The 25,936-nt window shown below is 38.5% G+C and overlaps 1 protein-coding gene and 1 long non-coding RNA gene across 5 annotated transcripts in view; one reads left to right on the top strand and one right to left on the bottom strand.

Moving 5' to 3' along the window:
• The window catches only part of CCDC192 (coiled-coil domain containing 192), a 194,650-nt gene that overhangs the window by 63,919 nt on the left and 104,795 nt on the right, over nt 1-25,936 (top strand). The gene's annotated exons all lie outside the window — the stretch shown is intronic.
• Nucleotides 17,266-25,936, bottom strand: part of LOC116586637 — a 228,083-nt gene continuing 219,412 nt past the window's right edge. The window contains exon 4 of the long non-coding RNA XR_004284092.1: nt 17,266-17,879. This is a non-coding gene — a long non-coding RNA (uncharacterized LOC116586637). The remainder of the gene's footprint in view (nt 17,880-25,936) is intronic.

Genomic DNA, 25,936 nt, shown 5'->3' with positions numbered 1-25,936 from the left:
TTTTCTGTTTCTCTGCATTATAAGTTTCCTAAGAGTAGAGCCTGCATCTAATTCCTGATGTCTGCTCCTCAGTTGGTTCTCAATAAGTAGGGGTCAAATGACTTAGTCAGACAGTGGGTGAGTGGATGAATGTAAGTTGAATTCAATAAGTATCATTTCAGGTCCCACAATTTCCAAGAAAGGATATCAGCTATATCCCCAGCATAGTTGGCCATTTCTACGAGAGAGCTCTGGGCTTCACTGTACTCTAGGGTCTAACCAGTAGTATCACTCCATACTTAGGTTTAAAAAGCTTGGATGAGAGAAAGCATATCACAGAGGACTTCCTGAAATAAAGTCCATGTTTTCTTTTAGAGAGACATCCTAAAATCCTTTCTCAATTAAGTGAGGTCAGCAGACAGCCAATTCCTACACTGTATCAAGTTGCCTGAGAAATGTTTTCAATGAATGTGGGAGAAGACGTATGGCATGATGCTAATAACTTAGTTTGGGAAGACTTTATAAGAAAGCTTTCTTAAGGGCACCTGGGTAGCTCAGTCAGTTAGGCTCCTGGTTTCAGCTCCAGGCGTGATCTTGGAGTCCTGAGATAGGGCCTGTATTGGGCTCTGCCCTCAGTGGGGTGTCTGCTTGTCCCTCTGTTCCCTCCCCCTGTTGGTGCTCTTTCTCTCTCAAATAACTAAAATCTTTAAAGGAAAAAAAAAAAAAGAAAAAAAAGGAAGGAAAGAAAAAAAAAACCTGTCCTATAAAGCTCATTATTGTTTACTGTCAGATTATTATTGAGGAAGTTTATTATTATATTAGAGAATATGCCATCTGCCCCACAAATACTGGTACCTTCATTAAGCACTGGGCTTACTTTTACTCCATGGATTCTGTCTCTATAAATGGTTATTTTGACCACCAGAAGGTTGAGAGTCAAGTTCTTTGTGCCTCACCTCTAACAAGTGTTTAGGTAGGATGTCAGGACATGAACTGTGTGAACCAAACTTCTGAACTTGCTCCATCTTATTTTCCTGCCTTTACATTCTTTTTACCGTATCTTTCAAGTTTATTTCAGCGGCCTCTAACTTAATATACCTACTTTTTCAAGCTATACTAATTTTTTTCTGAAATGCATAATTACCAAAGGAAATCAGTGAATCATAAAGGAAGTAATCAGACTGATTCCAGAGTTGGTTCCATTGACGACAGATTCAAAGATGTAAGTCTCTTACTTAAATCTCTTAGTGGCTGCTTATGAACAGTAAGAGAGTAAAGGTCAGGTAAGGACCTTGACCAGATCCTTACTACTTTTCTTTTGACAGTTTGAACTCCTGACCTTGTCTCCTGCCTTCTACTGACAATTGACACTCAACTATGACAGTGATTTGAGGATCTAGGACTCACTAAATATTCCCCTAGGTTCTGGCCTCCAACCCTTCCCAAGGTGGACCCTTCCTTCTGCTACTTCACCCACTTCTTGCCTTTCAAAACCAGGAGTACATCTCCCCCAACTGACATGCCTCTCTGGACTCCTCAGGCTGTAACTATCATTCCCTCTAGTGCATATTCTATGGCTCTTTCCTTTAGGCTCACTTCTACTCCGTTAGTTGAATTCCCCAGTTCTGAGACTTTGCTTTAATCTCATATAGTTCTTGGTGTAAAGTAAGTTCAATAAATACCTTGTTGAATGAATGACCAAATAAATATAAGAATCTATCTGTATGTGATAGTTGCTATTTAATGTGAATTTTAAAAAACAAATTAAGGGGCGCCTGGGTGGCTCAGTGGGTTAAGCCGCTGCCTTCAGCTCAGGTCATGATCTCAGGGTCCTGGGATCAAGCCCTGCATCAGGGCTCTCTGCTCAGCAGGGAGCCTGTTTCCTCCTTTGTTTGTGCCTGCCTCTCTGCCTGCTTGTCATCTCTCTCTGTCAAATAAATAAATAAAATCTTAAATAAATAAGTAAATAAATAAATAAAAATAAAAATAAATAAAAAGCAAATTAAGTGTGCCCCTCTAGTTGATAGCAAATCACCTAGAAAAGATACTAAGAAATTACTTATTAATAATTCCCTAGTGAAGAAACAAAAGCAAAAAAAATGTTATATCTCAAATGGATATGGCCTATAGTTTATGAATATTAAACTTTATGTTCTCCTGATATAATTTTATACTGTTATTAAACATTAACTATAATGTTTAATTTAACCATAGTTATTTATTTATACTCTATTTAACTTCACAAAGAATTTGAGATAGGCTACAAGAAATGTACGCATGAAATAGATGAATTTTTTAAGTACATAAATAACTATAAATGAGAATATATATTAAAACAAAATAGCATTAAAAGGAGAAAAATTGAATATACATGTTTAAATCATAACTTCCCATGCAGTATACTTGAAGCAGAAATATAGCTATGTGTTCTTAACAGCCAAAGGCAAAATGGAGAAAATGATAGATGAGTAGTTCTTATCGTACTGTGGGAAGGATGTTATTAATTATTTTCTAGTGAGTTAATTCTGAATGAGATTTTATGTTGGACTTTATATTGGGAATATTAAGAGATACAATCAGAGGGTAAAAACTGTCAGTAATACCAGGTCAACAAATGCAGTTATAGATTTTATATGACTAGTTCTATAAGCCCCATCAAAAGAAGCCAAGGATGTAGCATGTAAATAGTTAAAATAATCGTTACTCACTCTAAGTATAGTCTAGTTGGTATTGCATATTTTTTTAAATCCCCAGTTCTTTATGATAATTCAACAGGAACATTCAATTGCATTCAAAGCCCAAGTAAGTAATGCATAAGAAGGAAGATGGCCAGAATAAGTCATATGGGTCTGGAGGGGGCATAGCTTCCATAAGAGGGAGACTAAAGCCCAACTTGGCTAGATTATCAAGTTTTTCAGAAGACGAAAATCCAGATTTTTGTGTGAAATTTCCCCACTTATAAATGTTGGCAACTAATTAAAAAAAATAGAATGCTCTGTGTAGCAAACAAAACACATTTATAGGTAGCCTAAATATGAATTTTAGAATGGATTTTAAGCTACCATTTTCTTATATCTTTTCTACAATTTTGAGAGATGTTCTTTACAGAGGACATGATTGTGTCATGAATGTAGGTGAGAAGGAATTAGTTTGCTTTTATAGCTGCTATTCCAGCCACCCTAGTTTTTTGAGTTAGAAACAGGCTAGCTGTTGTGACAAATAGACCCCAAAATTTCAGTGGCTTAGCACAAAAGAAATTTCTTGCCTATTCAAGTATTGTGAGTGCTCTTGTTCGTGCAGAGATTCTGCTCATTCTTTGTCACTCAAGGTCATTTAGTGATAAAGACTAACAAAGCCTCCAATATCTTCGAAGGGTAGATTCCCACTATGATGATTTGGGATCATCCCCTTTCTAGACGGTCAGACTAGAAGAGATCATGGAGATATGTACTTGGGAAGCTTATAATGACCTAAAGAGTAGTCTCCATTCTCGACCTCATCCCATGGGGGATATATTTAAAGACCTTGCAGTGGATGCCTGAAACCACAGATAGTACTGAACTCTATACATACCACACTTTTTAACACATATATACCTATGATGTAGTTTATTTTAAAAATTAAGTAGAGTAAGAGATAACAATAACTAATAATAAGAACATGTACAATAATATACTATAATAAAAGTTATATAAATATGGTCTCTCTCTCTCTCCTTCCGAAGATATTTTATTGTACTATATTCCTCCTTCTTGTGATGATGAGAGCTGACAAAATGCTTCTGTGATGAGATGAAGTGAGGTGACTGACATAGGCATTGTGATGTAACATGAGGCTACTTTTGGCCTTCTGACAGCACACCAGAAGGAAGACCAGCTGCTTTTAGACCAGGGCTGACCTTGGATGATTAAAACCGTGGAAAGCAAAACCACCGATAAGGGGGGCTACCTATCTGCAAATGATGCACCTAACTTCTTCTTACATTCATTGACTAAAACTTAGTTGTGAGGCCACAGTAATTGTAGGGAATCCTGGGAAGGGTATTCTGTCTGTATACCCAGGAAGAAGAGGGAAGCATGGATTTTGGTGAGCAAGTATCAGATTTGACCACACCAGAGTTTAAGTCATTTTACTTATCCTGGTTCTATAAGTATTTACAACTTTACCTCAGAGTAAAGGACATGAGAAATTGGTTTATTATTATTACTACTACTACTATTACTAAACCAAGTAAAACTATTACTAAACAGGTAAATACCAGACAATCAAAAGGTATGAGAGAGAATGTACAATTTACCTCCATGTCTAACTTCATGAGAATGTATAAAATATAGTATTTTTTTCCTTAAATAAAATCAAATCTGACTCAGGCCCCTACTGTCACTGTTATCCAGAAATTCGGTCTCAGTTATTGGTAGGAACAATGGTTCCCTCTCCTCTCTGAGGTTTGCCAAGGTACCCCTGGGATTTTACTCGCCAGAAGCTGGGGAGCACTATGTTCTTTACGGCTGCCATTTTTCTGTTCTGTGCCCATGTGTATGGGTCCATACGAAGACCTGTGGCTCTTTCGGTGGAGCACTAAGTTTTAATAGAAGATTTGTGGGAGCTTCTGGCCTATACATAGCAGTCAGAGCCAAGCACACCTGCCTATTTGCAGTCTTGTTGCCCAAAGGAATTAGGAAGAAGTGGAGTATGCTCCCTGCCATCTGAAGAACCCCCAATACCTCACCCTCTCTCTTTGGATGAATCAACTTCCTCCTCTCAGGTTTGTTTACTTTCTTTTCTTTCTCAAAGCACCAGATTCCACTTCTCTTCTACTTGAGATATTTTTAGGTTCTCTTATTAATGAGACAAAGCCTCTCAGCCAAAGGCTTTTCCAGATGCTCAAAACTTCATCAATGAATGTCAATTTCCCTCCCTTGCATGGGAATCAAGGGTGGTGTTGGTGTTGGCCTAGGGGCAATTCCTCTTTATGAAGCTGTTGTTTCCAGGTTGGATTTATGTGAAACTCAGACTGTCTAAAGAGTTATGTGGAAATGTATGCTTAGATAGTTGAGTAGAAATTTAGTGTATTTTTAGTTGGTTTTGTTGCTCAATGTGAAGAAGTATGATGATTACTGATTAAACTAAAATCTGAACTGTTAACTTTAGCTATTAGCTTTGAAATTGACTTTGACTTTTCATTCATATCTCAGTTTCCAATCCCCAGGGATTCATCTGTCATCGTTACTAGGTATATTAGACAGTAACATCCATAAGAAAAAGCGTGAGCTCTCACACTAGTCTTGAGGTATAACAGAGTCTTTGGCAAGGTCTAGGAAGGGGAGAGAGAGAGATAGAGAGAGAGAGAGGATAAGCACCTACCTTCCCCTCCTCAACCTCTCCTTCCCATGACCCACACCTTCCACACACATACACCCAATAAACTGAGCATATTAGCTAAGTATTCAAGAAATGTTTAAGCATTACCTGCTTGCACTTTTTTCCCACTGCACATTCAAAAGAGACTACCTGGGGTCAAGGCACCACTCTTCTAGCTTAACAGTCATATGACTCTGGGTAGATTGCTTGACCTCAGAGCCCACAATAAACTGAGCATATTAGCTAAGTATTCAAGAAATGTTTAAGCATTACCTGCTTGCACTTTTTTCCCACTGCACATTCAAAAGAGACTACCTGGGGTCAAGGCACCACTCTTCTAGCTTAACAGTCATATGACTCTGGGTAGATTGCTTGACCTCAGAGCCCACAATTTCAAAATGGTTCTAATAAATGGATCTAGTTCATGGGTCATCATCAAGAGTAAATGAGTTAGTTAGTGTCATACTTAGAAAATTCTTAGATCAGTACCTGCCGTGCTGTAAATTTTATACAAGTGCTTGCTAACTAATACAACACAACAAAAATAACACCACCACCACCAAAACAAAACAAAACAGCAAACATTCCTATGGCTTTTTCTTGAGTTTTAACAACATTCTTGATGAGAAAATTCAGCATCCTTACTATCTATAAAATGGTATCATCATAGAACCCATCTTAATAGGGTTACTGAAAGGACGAAATGAGTTGATAAAGGTAAAGGGCTTCAAATTGTGACGAGGGCATAGCCCATGAAGAATTGCCATTCTTTTGCTTTACCCTGATCTTCATTTGCTACATATTCTTTGATGTTTATATAAGTCAAAAAGCATATTTTTTCAGTACCAAAATCCATTTCATTGAGTTTAACTCTCAAGTACTTCATTGTAGTCACAATAAATACATGTCCCTACTGAACCCAAAGAAGTGTTAATGCTTATAAGAATTTATTCTTAATAAGGACTTATTCTTTCTGTGTCTGAAAAGGGCATGTTGGAGACCATCTGCACCTGCCAAAGGAAGCCCAGAGGAGCTAATAGGGTGTTTTTGCTCACCTTCGCTTGAGCAAGAACATAGTGATTGTGTTACACAGATGCAATTGCCACAGGGAATGGAAAACTACTGCTGAAAAGTTTTGCAACTGGAATAGATCATCTTTGATGCTCAGAGGCGATTCTGACCATACTCCTGCCCTTCTACCTTTGCCTTCCCAGCCTTTATTTTCTCAGTCCTCTGGGGAATGTCGTCCTACCTGATTCTGTCCAATTCTTGCTTGACCCCTTAAAGAAAAGATCCTCACTGGGAGTTTTGATGACGCATATTGCCCCTGTGTAGTGCTAAATGAAATGCAGCTGGGTTAGCCAAAGTCTTATTTGACATTCGTTTTTGGATGCACATTTCTGGAAATAAATGTGTCTTTAGTGGGAGAGCCAGTGGAAGGCAGAGGTGGGTCTGTGGGCACACAACTTTCTATGAGACCTTTCTGATGTTGTTCTTCACTTTCCTGATTTCAGTACCTAAGATATGACTTAAATTTGCCCTGTTTTATTCTGTCCTTATTCTGTTTAGCCTTCCCTTTTCAAAAAACCGTGAGGAATTCCTCTAGGACAGAAGCACCCTCAACTGAGTTGAATGAGAAACTTCAGAGCTGTCAAGGATTTACTTTTTAAAATTTTAATACAGTTTCCTAGATACTACTGATGATGTCAATCTCCTGTTTTGAAAAATAAAAAAGGAAGTTGTTCCTAATTTTAAATGGTAATTTAAGTAGCTGCTTATGTGTAGATGTTTAACATCTGTAGTGTTTCAAATATAAATAATTCTACCTTTTGTCCAATCATTTCCCTTGGTTGTAGTGTCACTGAGAGCTGACATAAACCCTACCAGGAGGCTGCAGGGAGGAAGAAGGGTCTGGGAGAGATCTCTTGAGCTTTTATAAATGAGAAGTTATTGTTATAGTCTTAGAACCTGTAATAATAGTCAGCAACCATACAAATAAATGATTTAGACAGACTCATCTAAATGGAAGTGATTTCTCAGAAAGGGACAATCAGGTCACAGAGTTGACAAATGGCTTAGGTATGAGTCATTTCAAAAATAAAACCAAAAATAATAACTCCACACCTTTTAAACTTTTTCCATTAATAAGTTATGGCAATACGATGTTGCAGGAAATACGGAAGATTTGGGCTTCTCATAGAGAAGACACAAGTAAATGACAAGATTCTAGGAAGAGGTTATGGATTACAAAACCAAAAGAAATAGTTATTAAGTGATCATTCTTCAATTCTTTCTGCTGTTACTAGCAAGCCAGTCTCTTATCCTTCAGTTTAATAGGTGCTGGGAGCCATGGTTGTGAAATGTTACTGTCTGTCCTCCTGCAAGAAATGGTTAACGGGAAGGATTCGAAGGAGCAGGAGGAGGAGGCAAGGTGGTCAAACAGGGAGGCTACTGCCAGTGTAGGGGAAACTGCATAGTGCACCAGGCTGTGAGTGGGAGTTGGAACAACGTAGTCAGTCAAACTGGAAGCTCAGAGGAGGGAATAGGCGGAAATGAGAATAGGAGGCATTATGCTGCTTTGTGGAATTGCTAATGAGAATATAGCTAGATGTTTACGTTAAGCATTAAAAACAAGTTATGTCCAGTTTGAGCTCATGGGAATGTTTCCCCCTCAACACTATTCCACGCCTGAAACACACTCATCCCCAGAGACAGAGCTCATGAGGTAACCAGAGTAATTAAAGAGTTCTATCACAGTAACCCTTTAAAAGGCTATAGTGCTCAACTAGTCATTATTGTAGATAAAAGTTACACTGGATGGAAACCCAGGATTGAGGTGGATTTAAGCCTGTACAACTAGCATGTTAAATGCTCATAGATGTACAGTTTGGAAAAGTTGAATTGGAGAGAGACTCAGAAGATGGTTTTTGATTTCTCCAAAAGTGTGTTGCCTGAAGTATTAATTTACCATTTGGCCATGGACTTTACCATAGAACTTAAGATTTCAGAATGATTTGCTAACAAATTGATCTCTTGCTGGTCAGTTTCAAGTCTGACCCCTTTGGGAACTCATGCCAATGAAATCATATGCTACTTGGCTCTCATTGGTCTCCCATTTATGTCTTACATATCTGTATTATCTTAAACATTGTTAAGGACAAAGAGCTGTATTAAAAAATCTTCTTTAAGTATGGCAAATTCTTGTTCTTAGGATACTTTAATTTTGATTCATTTTCATGGATGGGTTTTTATTTGTTTTATTTTTACATATGAGACCATATGTTCTGGGAAAAATTTTAGCCTAAAAATATAATTCTCCACAACCCTTATGAATAAATATTATGACAGCAAGGTCTCTCTCTTTTTGTAATGGCCACATGTCACCTTAAAAATGCATGGTACTAAGACTTCAGGCTAGGGTTTCTCAATCTAGAATGGTATGGTCACAGGTATATTCTTAGGTCCATATGGTGTATGTATACACCATGTGTATTTGAGCTACTGTATCATCAGCTTCTGTATATTTTTGGAAAGGTCCATTAATATTTGTGATATTTTCTGTAGTCTCCCATATGCCGAAATAAAATAAATCTCAGGTAGATGGAGGAGAAATGTCAGAATATCAATTGAAGTGCTACCTCTCTCCTTTCAGATTTCATTCCAGAGTGCTCTCAGAAACTCAAAACATGGTATCTTAAAGCTGGATCTGTGCAGTAGTTCATTTGAAGATGAAGTGGGGTAGAGAGAGAAGGGGCTTTGACATAACTTCCATGTTCTGACAGGTTCTTGCATGGAAGTTACCTTTAGCATCACAAAAACAATGTTCTTGCAGGCCTTCTAGATTGCCCACTGGAATCTGAGAGTGTTTTTACACAGAAAAGTATAAGAAGGAATATTATCAAAATCAGCAGTTGAATACATTCTTATCAGATGTTATTAATTATATAACATGTCCATACCAAGGTCAAAAATCACAGATTTATGGGTTTTTTTGTGTGTCTCAAAATTTTCTATCCATCACTGATACTCAGATAAAGCTATTAGACAGCATATTTTAAAGCCCCTGTGTGTGAGAAAAATAGTGGGTCAGGAAGGGTGGTAAAGAAATAAGGTCACCTGAATTTACATGCACGGTGGACTTGGTAAAAAGATCAGGATTCAGAATGAGTGTTCTGCAGAGACAACAAAATACTGTTGGGGGGATTATTATTTTATTAGTGTCAAATGTCACAATCACAATCATTCAGACTGCACCTGTGAAACTTTTTATACTCTGAGTGACAGAGAGAATTTGTCAAATTGAGCCATGCAAGCAAAAGAGATTGGTATGGCCCTAAAGTTAATTAGTGAATTTGGGGCAAGCGTCTCCTTACAGTTCAGCACCAGTTCAGGGTTTCTAAGGTAGAGTCCATGATAGCAATCCTCTTCTTGTTTGACAGAAATACACTGTAACCAATTTAAGCAGAAAAAGAATTAACTGGAGATCATGATTAACTCCCAGACTCTCCAGGGGGGCCTCTCGAGAGGACCAGACTTGGAAGCTGAAACTGGGGGTGATGCCCCAGTTTGATGACAAAACTGCCCCAGGGGAACAGCCCACCACTGCATCACTCCAACTACTACCTCCAATGCCAGCTCTGGAAGCTTCCCCTAGAATCTCTTCCTGCACAGGGTATTTCTGCAGTGAGTGGAGTGCATCCAAAACTGTTCAGACAGGAATTTGGGCAAGGATGCTTCTGGCTGGTAGAGGAGGTCCCACGCCTGACCTGAGGATGCAAGGGAGGTAGCAAAGTTTAGATGTCTACCTTGAGGTGAGAACTGGTAACGTTGGGAAACCTCTACTCTTAGGAAAAGCGTTCAAAATGATTGGAAGGCAAAAAGAAGGGCATATTTTCACTACGCCTGGCAAACTAAGAATCTGGTTCCTTGGCCAGGTAAACTCTTGGTTCTGAGACAAAAAGAAATTGAGGCGTATTCAGCTGTCCCCTGGGAAAACAGTGATGCTTTACTCCTTGCTATTTGTTTCTTTAAATCTTATCCTTTGCTATGCTTGGATTTAACTTGTCAAACAAAGACAACAGTGTGATCTTTTCACTTATTTATACTAACTTAGCAGTTGCCAGTTTGGTAACAGCCATAGGAAGAGGTGAGGTACTGATCCATGCTACAAGATGGAAGAGCTTTGAAAACACTATGGTCTATGACAAAGGAGCTAAGAATATACCCTGAGGGAAAGACAGTCTTTTCAAAAAACCATGATGGACAGCTACATGTAAAGAATAAAGCTAGACTGCTTTCTAACATCATACACAAAAATAAACTTAAAATGGATTAAACACCTACATGTGAGACCTGGAATCCATAAAAATCCTAGAAGAGAACACAGGCAGTAAATTCTCTGACACTTGCTATAGCAACATTTTTCTAGATATGTTTCTTAAGGTAAGGGAAACTAAAGCAAAAATAAGCTATGGGAACTACATCAAAATAAACACTTTTTGTACAGCTCAGGAAACCATGAATAAAACAAAAAGGCAACCTACTGACTGGACAAGGTATTTGCAAATGACATATCCTATAAGGGGTTAATATCCAAAATCTGTGAAGAATTTATACAAGTCAACACCAAAAAATAATAATAATAATGATAAAATAAAATAAACACCTCGATTAAAATAGGGGCAGAGGTCCTGAATAGGCATTTTCTCAATGAGGATATATAGATGGTCAGCAGACACATGAAAAGATGCTCAATATCAGTAATCATCAGGGAAACAGAAATCAAAACCACAATGAGATGTGACCTTACACCTGTCAGAATGGCTAAAATAAGAAAGAAAAGAAATTTCAAGCACGGGGGAGAATGTAGAGGAAAAGGAATGCTTGTACACTGTTGGTGAGAATGTAAATTGGCACAGCCACTGTAGAAAACAGTATGGAGGTTTCTAAAAAATAATAAAAGTAAGAATACAATATGATGCAGTAATTCTACTACAAGGTATTTACTCAAAGGAAACAAAAACAGTAATTCAAAAAGTTATATACATGTCAGTGTTTATTGTAGCCTTATTTACAATAGCTAAGATATAGAAGCAATATCAGTGTCCCATGCACACACACACACACACACACACACACAATGGAATACTATACACCCTTAAGAATGGATGCGATCATGCCATTTGAGACAACATGGCTGGATAGGTATTATGCTAAGTGAAATAAGTCAGAGTAATAGAGACAGTACCATGTAATTCTATATACATGTGAAATAAAAAAAAAAAAAAAAAAAAAAGAATAAACAAACCAGAAGCAGAATCAGACCCATAAACAGAGAACAAACTGATAGTTGCCAGAGGGGAGAGGAGAAGGGGGATGGGCAAAAGGACTGAAGGAGAGTTGGAGATACAGGCTTCCAGTTATAGAATGAATATTCTGGGAATGAAAGGCACAACATAAGGAATATAGTCAATGATATGGTAATAGTGTTGTATGGTGAGAGACAGTAGTGGTGAGCATGGCATAGCATATAGAGTTATGTATTAGATCATCCTAACATGCAACCAAAATTTAGAACCACTGCTATAAGAAAGAGATTAATCATACAGAGGTTATATTGCATGTTATGGCCTATGGTGTGATGGCAATAATAAAGAATTACTATAAAAACTCAGAGGAACCTTCCTTATCCCAGGCTGGAGATGAGGATTGCCCAGGGGAGCCTTCAGACATGGGGTGACAAATGAGCTGAGTACTATAATATGGGGAGCAACTGGCCAAGTGAAGATGGAGGTGAGCAGAAGAGATCTAAGCAGAGGTAGCAGCCTGTGCAAGGAGAGGAAAGAACCCAAATGTTACCTTGAGGAAAGGACTAAGTCCGAAAGTACAACAGACATGTTATGCGTATTGTAACTGGTTTCAGCCACTGGAAGTTTCCTCTGAAACCAGCCTGAGTTGTCAGAGCTGAGATTTTCAGGTCATGGAACCTTCCTATTTTCCTGCATTTGAGGAAAGGTAGCAATATCCTAGTACTCTGGATTACGGACTGACCGGAGAGGAAGAAAATCTAGTAGTGCTGGGCTTTCCTGGTAAACTGAATAGCTGTTGCCATGAATCCTGGAGTGATTTGTTTTCTAAACTAGTTAAAGACGGCACCTGAGTGACTCAGTTAAGTGTCTGCCTTCGGCTCAGGTCATGATCACGGAATCCTGGGACTGAGTCCTGCCATCGGGCACCCTGCTCAGCAGGGAGTCTGCTTCTCCCTCTGCCTGCTGTTCCCCCTGCTTGTTCTCTCTCTCTCTCTCTCTCTCTCGTTCTATCTCAAATAGATAAATAAATAAATAAATCTGTAATAAAAAATAAATAAAATGATTAATTCATATCTACTCATCTCAATTGCAAAGCTGCTTTTCCAGAAGCATTTGAGCCCCTGGTGCCAGGTGAAGATCCTCTAGTGTCCTTATATTAAGTACCCTAGAGCAGAAAGGCATAAACTAGGCAATCACTAGGCAACAGACTGAAAAGGATTTCCTTATAGAGCAAGAGGTGTCTCTTTCCTTCTCATGGCTAAAAGAACTTTGGGAGTTGGGGAGTCAACACCTAATAATGTCAACAGACCCTGCTTCAGGGGCCCAACCCTGTACTCTTAATATCTTTCTAGGCTGCTATTCAAATAGAGGTGGTTCTCAGGTAGGATAAACAATGCATGTGTTATTTCCACAAGAATATTTGAAGTTCTAGGGAGATTGTCTTTATCTCATGTGGTGGAGCCATTGATATGATCATATACATTCTCTTTTAGTAAAGCTGGGTGTCACTACTATAATGAGATTTTTAAAATCTGAAGAGGAGGAAACTTAACATCTTGGCAAACATTTAACACTACAGTGAAAGTTAGTACAGGAGCCAGATCTTCTGATGACTGTTTCTTTTTTAGATGTGTTCATAAAACATATATTGTATATGGCCTCATGGCCACTGACATGCTTTCATAAAGGAGTTAACTCTCTGCTTGGATCCCCACAATTTATGGGGAGAGTCAACAGCTGGTCTAAGACTGGAAAGTTGCTGGTGTCATACTTGGAATATGCGGAAGGAAGGTTAGACTCCAGCTCCTCAGCATGAATGAATAGTCCATTGTCTGTAAGGTGCTTGAACTTGGTCAGGTGACTTTCATCTCCATTTTCTGGGATACTTTTATCCTTTTTGTTTTTACAAAATATTTTAAAGCATGTCCGCATACACACACACATACACACAGACACACACAACCCAGGAAGGCAAAGGGCTTACTGTAATGTTGAGGGATGTTGCAGGCTAGTGGAGTGCTGGTGAATGTTTAAGAACTAGCTCCATGGAGTGCTGGAGAAGGCTTATTTCAGTGGCTTACTTACTCCCTCCCACCAGGGCCCCTTCTAAGCCAGTGATGTTAGATCAACCAGTTCCCAATTTTCCCGAAATGTTAATAACGTGCTCTCACACACCTGTATGAGCTGCCTCCAGAATATTCATTGACTGAGGCTATGATGTGCTTGCTAATGATAGAGGGTGCTGTGACTTGTATAGGGCATCCTGGTGCTGGTGGAGACACCATTTAAAGACCAGCCTCTTTTTGTAAAAAAAAAAAGAAATCATTTGAAAGACACAGAAAGCATAAGCGGGGGTGGGGGGTGAGGGAGAGGAACAAGCAGACTCCCCAGTGAGTGCAGAGCCTGACATATGGTTTGATGCCAGGACCCCAAGATCATGACCTGAGTTGAAGGCAGACTCCTAACCAACTGAGCTACCCAGGCGTCCCAAGACCAGCCTATTTTAAGAAATCTGAAAAGTTATCTTAGCTCCTTTTCTTGATCCAAAGTTGACAAGAGACCAGAGAGCTCATCTTTCTAAGGATCCCATGAATCTCTTCTAAATTCCTACCAGATCTCTAATGTGGAGATGGGTAACCAGGTTTTCACAGACTTGATGGATTGATCTCCATTGTATTAATGTTGAAGCTAAGCTTGTCCAGGAATCCTGCACTAAGTCATCAAACCCAGCTCAAATCTATTGTCTCTGACATTTGGAATTCAGAGTTACAAAGAAGAGAACTAGAGAGTTCAAGTACTACTTTGGGTGGTCCTTAAGCCCACTGATGTTTGGAGAATCTTTTCTAATGGGTGACAAGTTTCCTCCATGGAAGCATGAGCATAACTGCCATCAAAGCCCTTGGAATAGAAGATGATACTCAGAAACCATGGAACAGAAGGGCGAACAATCATTTATGCATCTTCCTATAAACAATTTTAAGATAACTATAAATATTTCCTAAGCTCTATTGGCTGCCTTGGTTTCAAAACCTTAAATCGAGGGACAGTAAAAGGAAGATTTAAAGACCTTAAAATCCAGAGACAAGTCTATCATGACTGGATGTTGGCATGAGCCAGGGGCATGTATGACGACCCAGTTGTCCTGTTTCTTTTTCACTGAGGACCAGAAATTTGTCACGGTCACTCCAAGCACAAAATTCTGGACGTGGTAGGACCCTGCCTTGGAAAGATAAGTAGGAAACCCTGACAACAGTTTGTCTTTCTCAGAGCGAAGACCTTTCACTTTGCTGCTTAGGTCTATAGATTAGTTTAGGTTATACACTTTGCCAAAAAAAAGAAAAAAAAAGCCCTTTACATCTGTTGTTCCCCCTTGGGGCCCAAGCAGCCCACAGGTCTGAGTCAATTGAGACAGATCAGAAAGAATTAAAGGTTTTACTTATGGCCCCATTCATTCATTTTCCAAATAGTCACAAGATGCCAGTGGCAGGATATTACAGTAAACAAAACAGACAAATTATCCCTCCCCTCATGGAACTTATATTCTAGTGGTGCAAGAAATAGGCCAAGCAAATAAACTAGTAAATATATAAAGTAACAGATGGTGCAAAGGCCAAGGAGAAAAACAAATTTATGGAAACGGGATAGGGATCCTAAGAGAGAGGGTTTATTTTTTTATTATTTATTTTTTTAAGATTTTGTTATTTATTTGACAGAGAGAGAGACAGCAAGGGAGGGCGCACAAGCAGGGGGAATGGAAGAGGGAGAAGCAGGCTGCCGCCTAGGAGAGAGCCCAAGGTGGGGCTTGATCCCAGGACCCTGAGGTCAGGGCCTGAGCTAAAGGCAGATGCTTACCAACTGGGCCACCCAGGTGCCCTGAGAGGATTTATTTTATATAGAATGACAAGAGAAGGCTGCTTTTGGTGAGATATCATCAGAGCAGAGACAGCAGGGGGTAAGTTCTGGGAACGTTGGCGGAAGGACACTCCACCTGAAGCCCCAGGAAGTGCAAAGGCCACATGCTTGGCTTCAGAGCACAGACCTCTGCAGATGAAAAGTTCTGAAGTATGACAGATGGAATGGCCCTCAAGTATGAAGGGCTGCTGCGGGCAATCAGAGGCTGTTCCAACTCCCTCAGGCCCCTGAGGCACAGTGAATGACAGCTCCAAATTTAGACAATATCTGTGCCATAGGCTACATGCTTTCTTTGGTGCTAGGCCTGAAGGCAAAATTTCCAGGATAGGAACCCTTGCCCCTCTATGCTTCTCGAGAAGTTCCCCAAACCAGCAAAATCCCTTGCCTGTCAGCTCTGCGTGGCCATAGAAAAATCCAGGCACACCTGCCCTCCCCTAAAGGTGGCTATTATGGCGTTTGGTTGGTTTGTACTCATCCTCTGAGTAGTTATTGACAACAATAGGACAGATGGTAATCTGATCATACCCATACACATTTTGTATGGGTAATGTCAGTCTTTTCAAGCCTGTGGGTACAGTTGATACTGAAAAGCCTTGGGCTGTTTGCAACCACACCTCTTTCCCCTACCATCTGTCCAGGTCTTTGGTCAGAAAGAGTCCCTTTGTTTTTTTATTACTGAGTGCCAGTATGCCCTTGGGATAATCCAGAAGTCTCCATTATGCCACCTTAGCAGTGAAATTCACATTTTAGTATTCCCTAACATAGTCTTCTCCTCTCTGTGCTTATTTCCCCAATTTCTCAATCCCACACTGAAGATTATTTTACTAGTACACTAGCCTCTTTCCACCCCATGGATTAAAGGGCACAGGGTTATATGAGTCCAACTCTGTCTCCCATGCTACCCAATAAATTTTATTTTTTTCTTTTGTTTTTAAGATTTTATTTATTTATGACAAAGAAAGATATCAAGAGAGGGAACAAAAGCACAGGGGAGCTGGAGAGGGAGAAGCAGCCTCCCTGCTGAGGGAGGCTCTATCCCGGGACCCTGGGATCCGGACCCGGGCCAAAGGCAGACAGTTAAGGACTGAGCCACCCAGGTGCCCTCTATTTTTTTTTTTTTCTCTTGAAGTCTCTTCCTTCCTTCTGAAACAGTCAATGAGCATATAGGTCTGCACTCATTGGAAAGAGCCACCCCCAGAGATGGCTCTTTCATCTCTGAACTCAAAGGTCATCTTGAGAGTCCTTCTTATATGTTCCAAAGAGGTCACAAGATTTTCCCCAATGCCCCTTTACAATCATGTTTCAGAGGTTTTATTAAAATTGGTGAAAGGCATTTTGTTCCAACTGTGCCCACACAAAAGAATCATTATTGATTTGACCCTCAGTTGCCAACTAGCCAATTTTTTCTTTGTTGATGGAAATCATGGGCATTTCCCGATGGCTCCCTCCTTGTGCCTCCCAGCACACCAGGCCAACCAAATTGTCACACTAGCTGTGTGCACCGCCACCCAAGAATGAGATTCCTAACCATAACCTAACCTAACACAGCAAAGAAAGGACAGCAAACTAGTGGAAAACTAAAGACTGTTATTACCACTCTTTGCCCTGTGAGAAAGAGTAGTGACACCTAAAAAAGCCTTTCTTCAAGGACATTTCCAAGGCTGGCGCCCTGCTTCACATAAGAAAATAACTCACAGCTCTAGTTTTCTTTGAAACATTAACAATAATATCAACAACTTCCTTTGTAGCCACTCAAAAGGAAAGGATAAGGAGAATAACATAACCTTTAGTTTTGATTGAGAAAGGTACCGGAATTGCTCAATGCCCCATGAAATTTGTCTGAATGGATCCTGTTTAAGGGTGCCAGTTGGAAGAAATATTATTTATAAGAGCAAACACAAGCAACATTCAGTCAGGAAGCAGGACCTCTGAAATAATGTGGAAAATTTTCATTTCAAAACTCCCATTCTTAATGCATTCCTCATTGGGGATTCCTATAAATTTAACTGGTTTTGTTTGAATAATTCCTAAACTCCCTAAATCCTTCACTTCTTGCAACTCTTTCTGAGCACTTTTCTTGTGGAATTTCACAGACCCAAGGACAAAGATACTGTTGCCTAGACTTTGGATACCATTTAATTTCAACATTGTCCTAGATAGATCGAGATGAAATCAAAGTCTGTGTTAAAAAATTTATCGTGACCCATGGAGACAGAAGCCTTGTGTGCTTTGTAGAATGAGTTTTAACCATATCACTCACCTGCCTTCTTTCCTCCTGCCTCATGGGAGACACTGTCCTTCACTCAGGGTCATGTCCTCCTGGAAAAGAGAATGTTCAGGAAGTCACAGAGGTCCTTACAAAATAGCCTATTTTTTTCACCACTCATGTTAAGATAAATGAAGTTGTGTTTATGCCAAATCTTTGAAGCCAAACCTCCTCATTTCAAGAGAAACAATGAAAGTTCTCATGAAAGGTTTTAATATGGAAAGGGCAAGTTTGGTAGTTTTTCAAGCACATGAGGTGCTCTTTAAGATAATCTGGATAATTTGGGGCGCCTGGGTGGCTCAGTCAGATAAGCGTCCAACTCTTGATTTTGGTTCAGGTCATGCCCTCATGAGATCAAGCTCCAAGCGCAGAGCCTGCTTAAGATTCTCTTTCTCCCTCTGCCTCTCCCCCCACCTCCGTGTGCATTCTCTGGAAAAATAAAGAAATAAAAAATAAAAATAAAAGATAATCTGAATATCTTGACAGGAACACAACAGAGCCATCCAGCTCTTTGACCAGATTTTGATATCGTCATCAAACTGAAAATTAAGGCACCTTTATTAACTATTAGTTTGAAAAGGCTTGTGGAGGAGGATTGACTAAAAACTATTAGCATACTTGGAAAGGGATTGCTAACAGCCCTTACTTCTGTTTTATCCACTGAAACTCATTCCCAATTTACAATGAATATAAAAACTCTCATTGGCATCAGAGTATCAGTTTGGAGATACAGCCCAGAAACCAGCAAATCATATTAGTGTTATCTCTCTCTAGAACATAAAGAGTATTGTCTTTGAAACAACATGTGTAGCTGAAACTCTTAGCAGAAACATGTGTCAACATCTCCTCGTCAGTCATAAATGGGGACATCCAGGGTCAGTGGGAGACTTGGAGGCCATCTGGCTCAAAGTCCATGAAAGACTGGAATCTCTCAGCAGCATACCAGTCCTTGAAGGATGACATCCTTCAATAGGCCTGACTCTGGTGCTCAGCAGTTAATCAGCCTTTCAACTCACACCACAGGAGGTAATAGCTGTTTCCCAAAGAATGAATGGTTCACATCTCCAGGTGCTTCTGGAAAAGACTTCTGGTGGGCTTCCAAATGATCCCCAAATGCAAATCCTTTCCTTCATTTATTACCAAAAAAAGTATAATCCTGTATATATTAACCTTTACATAGAACTAAGATTTTCCACCAGTTGAATAATAAGTGAGTTATTATAGATTACTAATATTTGAAGATCATAAACAACTCAGCACGTCATAGAATTTAAGAAATGAGGTACTTTATAAGTAGTCAGTTGCTTCAGTGCTCAAAATACTGGAAAGCTAGTAATAGGCATGAAAACAATCAGGATGCTTTGTTCTCAGAACTTCGTTAATCTTGTGGTTTATTTTTTATTTTTAATTTTTGCTTTTTTCACTTCATATTTATAAATTACTGTTGGTTTAGCTTTATTGTTCTCAATTTAATTTACTAAACATTTTTTGGTTATTGAGGATCATGTGGTTGAAGATAATTTGGTTATCATTTGTTAATGAATATTTGCATTAATGGTAATTTTGGCTTATATTTCAAATAGCTAGTTGTTAATATATGTGCATATTAAGGTTTAAATAAGAATCATTCATGTTATAATGCTAGAGAAGATGTGTACAACCCACATACTACCGCCTCAACCTACATTCACCAATGGCTAATAACATGCACATTTATGGTAGATGTACTAATTGAATTTGTACGGATGAGTGAGTGTCAACATACTATCAAAATAAGTGTGATAATTTTTTTTTTTTTTGCTTAGAGGGTATTTTATAGTACACATGTATAAGCTCACACTGAATATTGATTTTTTCCTTTGTTATCCATGTGTTATTTAGTCTAAAAGGAGGAATGAATTGTGTAGATGGACTAGAACTTTTAGTTCCCACTAATCCCCCATCACTAAAGTGGGCCACAATTAAACAAAAAACGTTTCAGGCACTGGGGTGGCCCAGTTGGTTGGGCATCTGACTCTTGATTTTAGCTCAAGTCATGATCTCAGGGTCCTGGGATCAAGTCTCACATCAGGCTCTGCATTCACTGGGGGAGTCTGCATAAGATTCCCTCTCTTCCTCTACCTCTGCCCCTCCCCCTGCTCAGGTCCTTGCTTGCGCGCTCTCTCTCTCTCAAATAAATTTTTTTAAAAAGTAGAAAAATTACTTCTTTGAACCACAGAACACCCTAAAGTCAGAGACATTTAAACATGAGCCTTTTTGCTTTTTACTAAGGATGTAGTCAGATTGCCAAAGAAACCCTGTTAGCATAGGTGAGACTAAATGAGTGACAAAATTCTTCTCTTCTTTTGATTGTCCTATGCTCAATCTCTGTGTCCTCTCAAGGTCATTCTCCTCAGGGAGTTTTGGCCATAGTTCTTTTTTTGTTTGTTTTTTTGGAGTGTAGTTGGCACACTATGTTACATTAGTTTCAGGTGTACAAATATACTGGCTCAACAAGTTTAAACATTATACTTATGGTGACCATAAGTGTAGCTCCCATATGTCACCATCCATCAGTATTACAATACCAGTGACTGTATTCTCTGTGCTGTGCCTTTTATTCCCATAACTTACTCATTTCATAACCAGGAAGCTTGTACCCCCTTCTCCCCTTTACCATTTTAGTCCATCCCTCACCACTATCACCTCTGGCAACCATCGGTTTGTTCCCTATGTTTACAGGTCTGATTCCACTTTCTGTTTGTTTATTCACATCAGTTGTTTGTTTGTTTTTTAATAAATTCCACATATGGGTAAAATCATATGGTATGTGTCTCTTTTACTCTGACTTAGTTCACTTAGCACAATACCTTCCAGGTCCTCCATGCTGTTGCAAATGGCAAGATCTTGTCTTTTTCTTATGGCAGTATAAGATTTCACTGTGTGTGTGTGTGTGTGTGTGTGTGTGTGTGTACATCTTCCTTCTCCATTCATCTACTGATGATGTGTTAGGATGCTTCTGTGTCCTGGCTATTGTATAATGCTGCCATAAACAAAGGTGTGCATATGTCCTTTCAAATTAGCGTTTTCACTTTCTTCTGGTAAATACCCAGTAGAAGTATTGAATCACACGATATTTCTATTTTTAATTTTTTTAGAAACCTCCATACTATTTTCCACAGTGGCTGTACCAATTTACATTCTCACCAACAGTGTACAAGCATTCCTTTTCCTCTACTTTCTCCCCAATGTCTGCAATTTCTTTTCTTTTTGATTTTAGCTATTCTGACAGGTGTAAGGTCACATCTCATTGTGGTTTTGATTTCTGTTTCCCTGATGATTACAGACATTGAGCATCTTTTCATGTGTCTGCTGGCCATCTATGTATCTTCTTTGGGAAAATGCCGTTTAAAAACGTCTGCCCATTTTTTAATCGAGGGTGTGTGTGTGTATGTGTGTGTGTGTGTGTGTGTTGATTGATTGGCGTTGACTTCTAGAAATTCTTTATAGATTTTGGATATTAACATCTTATAGGATATATCATTTGCAAATAACCCTATCCTTTCAGTATGTTTCCTTTCTGTTTTACTCATGGTTTCCTGTGCTGTACAAAGTGTTTATTTTGATGTTGTTCCAATAGTTATTTATTTATTTATTTATTTGCTTTAGTTTCCCTTACCTTAGGAAATATATCTAGAAAACTGTTGCTATAGCAATTGTCAGAGAATTTACTGCCTGTGTTCTCTTCTAGGATTTTTATGGATTCCAGGTCTCACATGTAGGTCTTTTTTGTATGATGTTAGAAAGTGGTCTGGTTTTATTTTTTGCATGTAACTGTCCAGCTTTCCCAGAACAGTTGATTGAAGAGACTGTCTTTTCCCCAGTATATATCTTGTCTCCTTTGTCATAGATGAATTGATACATTTAATTGAGGGTTTATTTCTGAGCTCTCTATTTTGTTCACTGATCTATGTGTCTCTTTTTATGCCAGTGCCATACTGCTTTACTATAGGCACTGCAGTACCTCCAGATTTGTTTTTCTTTCTCAAGATTACTTTGGCTATTTGGGGTCCTTTGTGGTTCCCATACAAATTGTTGCATTATTTGTTCTGGTTTGTGAAAATGCTGTTGGTATTTTGATAAGGACTTAATTAAAATTAATTAAATTAAATTAAAATTTAAGAATTTAAAATTTAAAAAATTAAATAAAATAATATTGAACCTGTGGACTGCTTTGGGTAATATGGACATTTTAGTAATATTGTCTTCTAATACACAAACATGGAATATCTTTCCATTTGTTTGTGTGTTTAGTTTTTTTTCTCAGTGTTTTACAGTTTTCAGAGTATAGGTCTTTCACATTTTTGGTTAAGTTTATTCCTAGGTATTTAATTATTTTGGGTGTAAGTGCAAATAGAATCATTATCTTAATTTCTTTTTCTACTACTTTGTTACTGGTACATGTAAATATCAATTGTTGGGTAATAATTTTGTATCCTACTATTTTACTGAATGCATTATTACTGCAGAAAGTTTTTTGGAGTCTTTAGAGTTTTCTATGTATAGTATCATGTCTTTTGCAGATAGTGACAGTTGAACTTCTTCCTTACCAATATGGATGCTTCTAATTTCTTTTTCTTGTCTGATTGCTGTGGATAGGACTTCCAATAGTATGCTGAATAGAAGTTGGTCTGCAGTAATCACGAACTGAATTTTGTAAAAACAGACATTAGAAATAAGTTTCTTTTACTAAATAACAAGAATAAAGACTGCTTCTCAAGTTTTTCTACCTTTTAATGTCCTGATGACATCTTGGTGATAACTTTAATGAAATATATTTAAAGAACCATGTTTTGCTCAGTGTACTCTTATAAAGATAATTTAAAATCAAATATTAAAATAGTTATACTAATTTTTAAGATAGGATAAAGCAAGATAAAATAGAAAGGCTGAATAAATCATTATTAGGGAAGTAGATGAAGAAAGTCACCTATGCAGTTTCTCCAAGGTTTGTGTTCCAAGACATTGGCAATGATAGAAGCAAGATATATATGGGTAGGGCTGGGTAGGCTCCACAAAGTAAGGCATAAAAATTACCAAGGCACAGAGCCTTTTCCAGAGAAGTCCATCTGTACCTTAATTTCTTCTAGGAAGAGTTAAAGGAGTACAGGTTTCTTTGAAGGTACACACCCATTTGGTCTGTTGAGACATTGGATCCTGGTAGTAAACTTCAAAGAGTAGTTTTTACTGCTTTTAGTTTTTGACACCCCACACAATATTCATTGCATCCTTTGGGAATAAAGGCTGAAAGAAGGAAAGGTTGGCCTGAAGTTCTTTCCACTTTAGACATTCTTTTTATTTATTTATTTACTTATTTTTTAATTTTTTTTAATTTTATTTATTTGACAGACAGAGATCACAAGTAGACAGAGAGGCAGGCAGAGAGAGAGGGGAAGCAGGCTCCCTGCTTAGCAGAGAACACAATGTGGGACTCGATCCCAGGACCTTGGGATCATGACCTGAGCTGAAGGCAGAGGCTTACCCCACTGAGCCACCCAGGCACCCCACTTTAGACATTCTTAATGGAAGCATCTAAAAACTCACTTCAGTTTAGGAAAATTTTATCATTCTAATGGTGAATGATGAGTGTAAAGTCTTGGAGATATATGACAATTTAAAATTTTTGATTTGGACTATCATGGTTTACTGTGTTTTTAAATGCAGAACCTTTCTGTTCTTAAATATTTAATCAGTGTAAAAGAATTAGGTGCGGTCAGCAGAATGCCTTGTGCTGCTGATTGCCATTAATGCTGGCAAGTCTCCCCTGCGCTAGACACAGCTGTGCAACGTACAAAGACTGTCCTAAAATACTGGACCAACATTAAATGTCAAAGCAATAAAGGATAAAGGAACTCTTGCCTCCAGCTTGATCTTTCCCTCAGATAGTAACCCCTTACTCCTTTGGAGTAGTCCCAACTGTTCCTGGACAGAAAAACCAAGAGGTGTATATATCCTTATTATCAATTCATTTTAAAATCTCTTTCCCATTTTTTCAAGACATTTAAATTATCCTTCACTTTCTATACATACAGTCTGGGAAAAAGGCTTGACTTCTCTTTAGTAATTAGAAACCACTGGGAAAAATATATTACACTTGAGAAGAACAGTGAGTCATGGCACTTATTTACTTGCTCTATTATTAAGTAACAGAAATGGCCTAATGAGTCAACATTCTGATCCATTTGGAATCTGTACCGTTTAATTCTCCTTCCCTATCATTATACTGTCCTTGAGAATTGTATGAGGAATTAGATAAAGTTTCACCTAAAGTTACTTCTGGATTTTTCAACTACATTTGAACGACCACTTATTTTATTAAAATATCCAAACAAGAAGTCAGAATAAAAGGTCCATCAGAAATAGTGTAATCTCTGTTTACCGATTACTTCTTTTCATTTAATAAATACCTATTAATTACCTATTATATGCCAGGCTGTGTGCACATACAACAATGAACAACATAAAAACTGCCTTGGTCTTCTGGCATCTTCAAACTGGTAGATGACATGACCAAGTTAAGCCATTTGCAATGTAGTATGAAAAGTGCTAAAATAGGGTAAATATGCATGAATAAGACATATGTCTTTGTGACAACACCTAAGAAGAGACCTTAATTGAGACTGGGGGTAGTTGGGAGGTTTCCCAGAAGAAATCACATAGAACCTGAGATCCAAGTAACAAAATGGGAAATTTAGATCCTCTTTTATATATATTTTTAGAACTCTTTTATGGTAGTTAACTTAGTTAACTTTGTAAACTTATTCTGGAATCTCCAGAGAACACAATCTCCCACCTTTGTTCTTCAAATATCTGTGACAGCACATAGGAATACAGGTGAGAGAGACTATCATGTTCATTTCTTCAGAAAGGACTATGGGGGCACCTGAGTGGCTCAGTCAGTAAAGTGACAGCCTTTGGCTCAGGTCATGATCCTGGGGTCCTGGGATTGAGTCCCATATTGGACATCCTGCTCCACGGGGAGCCTGCTCATCCCTTTCCCTCTGCCTCTCTCTCTGTCTTTCATGAATAAACAAAATCTTAAAAGAAAAGGACTACGGGCATTTTCTGGAATAGGAAGGTGTCCAGAAATAAGACCAAAGAGGTAGACATTGTCAAGAGCAGTTGGTAGCCAGTGAATGGTTTTGGATATAAACAGACTAGTATTTTAGAAATGTCAAACTGAGGGCAATGAGGAAAAATCAACTGGAGAAGATGGCCCAAAGGCACTTACTTCAGTATCCGGGTAGGAGGTGATGGCTTTCCTTGGACAGACACCAGGGGGACTGAAAATGGAGGCAACATATTTGGGACCATGAGAGACTAGAAATGTGTGGAAGGGTCATAGGAGAGGAGAAACTGATAGGAAGTGAGAGCTTGGGCAAGGAACTAGCAGGTGGTACTACTCACTGAGGAAAGAAGATGTTGATTAAGAAGTTGGGGGCAAGATAATTAATTTGATTTTAAACACACTGGCTTTGAATTGCCTGGGGGATATGTAAAATGCACATGGTCTGGAGTAAGTTGAAAAAGCAGATCTAAAGTGAAAAATGAGAATGGGCTTGGAAACAGTTTTAACAAGTCAAGTAACAAAATGGGAAATTTAGATCCTCTTTTATATATATTTTTAGAACTGTTTTATGGTAGTTAACTTAGTTAACTTTGTAAACTTATTCTGGAATCTCCAGAGAACACAATCTCCCACCTTTGTTCTTCAAATATCTGTGACAGCACTGTAATTTCTAATGAGCTTGTTTAACATTATTGCTGATAACCAGAGAGAAAAGACAATAGGGAACAAAATAAACTGCTACAGGAAGTTTATTTTATATAGGTGAGGAACAGCCACCCTGTGAGATGTATTTTTAAAATATAGAAAATAAAATATTTCCTATTCATAAAATATTTGCAATAAAAATTAGATGCATGAAGCAAGTACAATATTTTACTGGGTTTTTATACTCTAGTTTTTTTTTTTTTTTGAAGATTTTTTATTTATTTGACAGACAGAGATCTCAAGTAGGCAGAGAGGCAGGCAGAAAGAGAGAGAGGAAGAAGCAGGCTCCCCACGGAG

This window comes from Mustela erminea, chromosome 3, assembly GCF_009829155.1.
Source record: "Mustela erminea isolate mMusErm1 chromosome 3, mMusErm1.Pri, whole genome shotgun sequence".
Lineage (NCBI taxonomy): Eukaryota > Metazoa > Chordata > Mammalia > Carnivora > Mustelidae > Mustela > Mustela erminea.
Note: the sequence above shows the minus strand (reverse complement) of the source record. Positions and strands in the feature narration are given on the sequence as shown.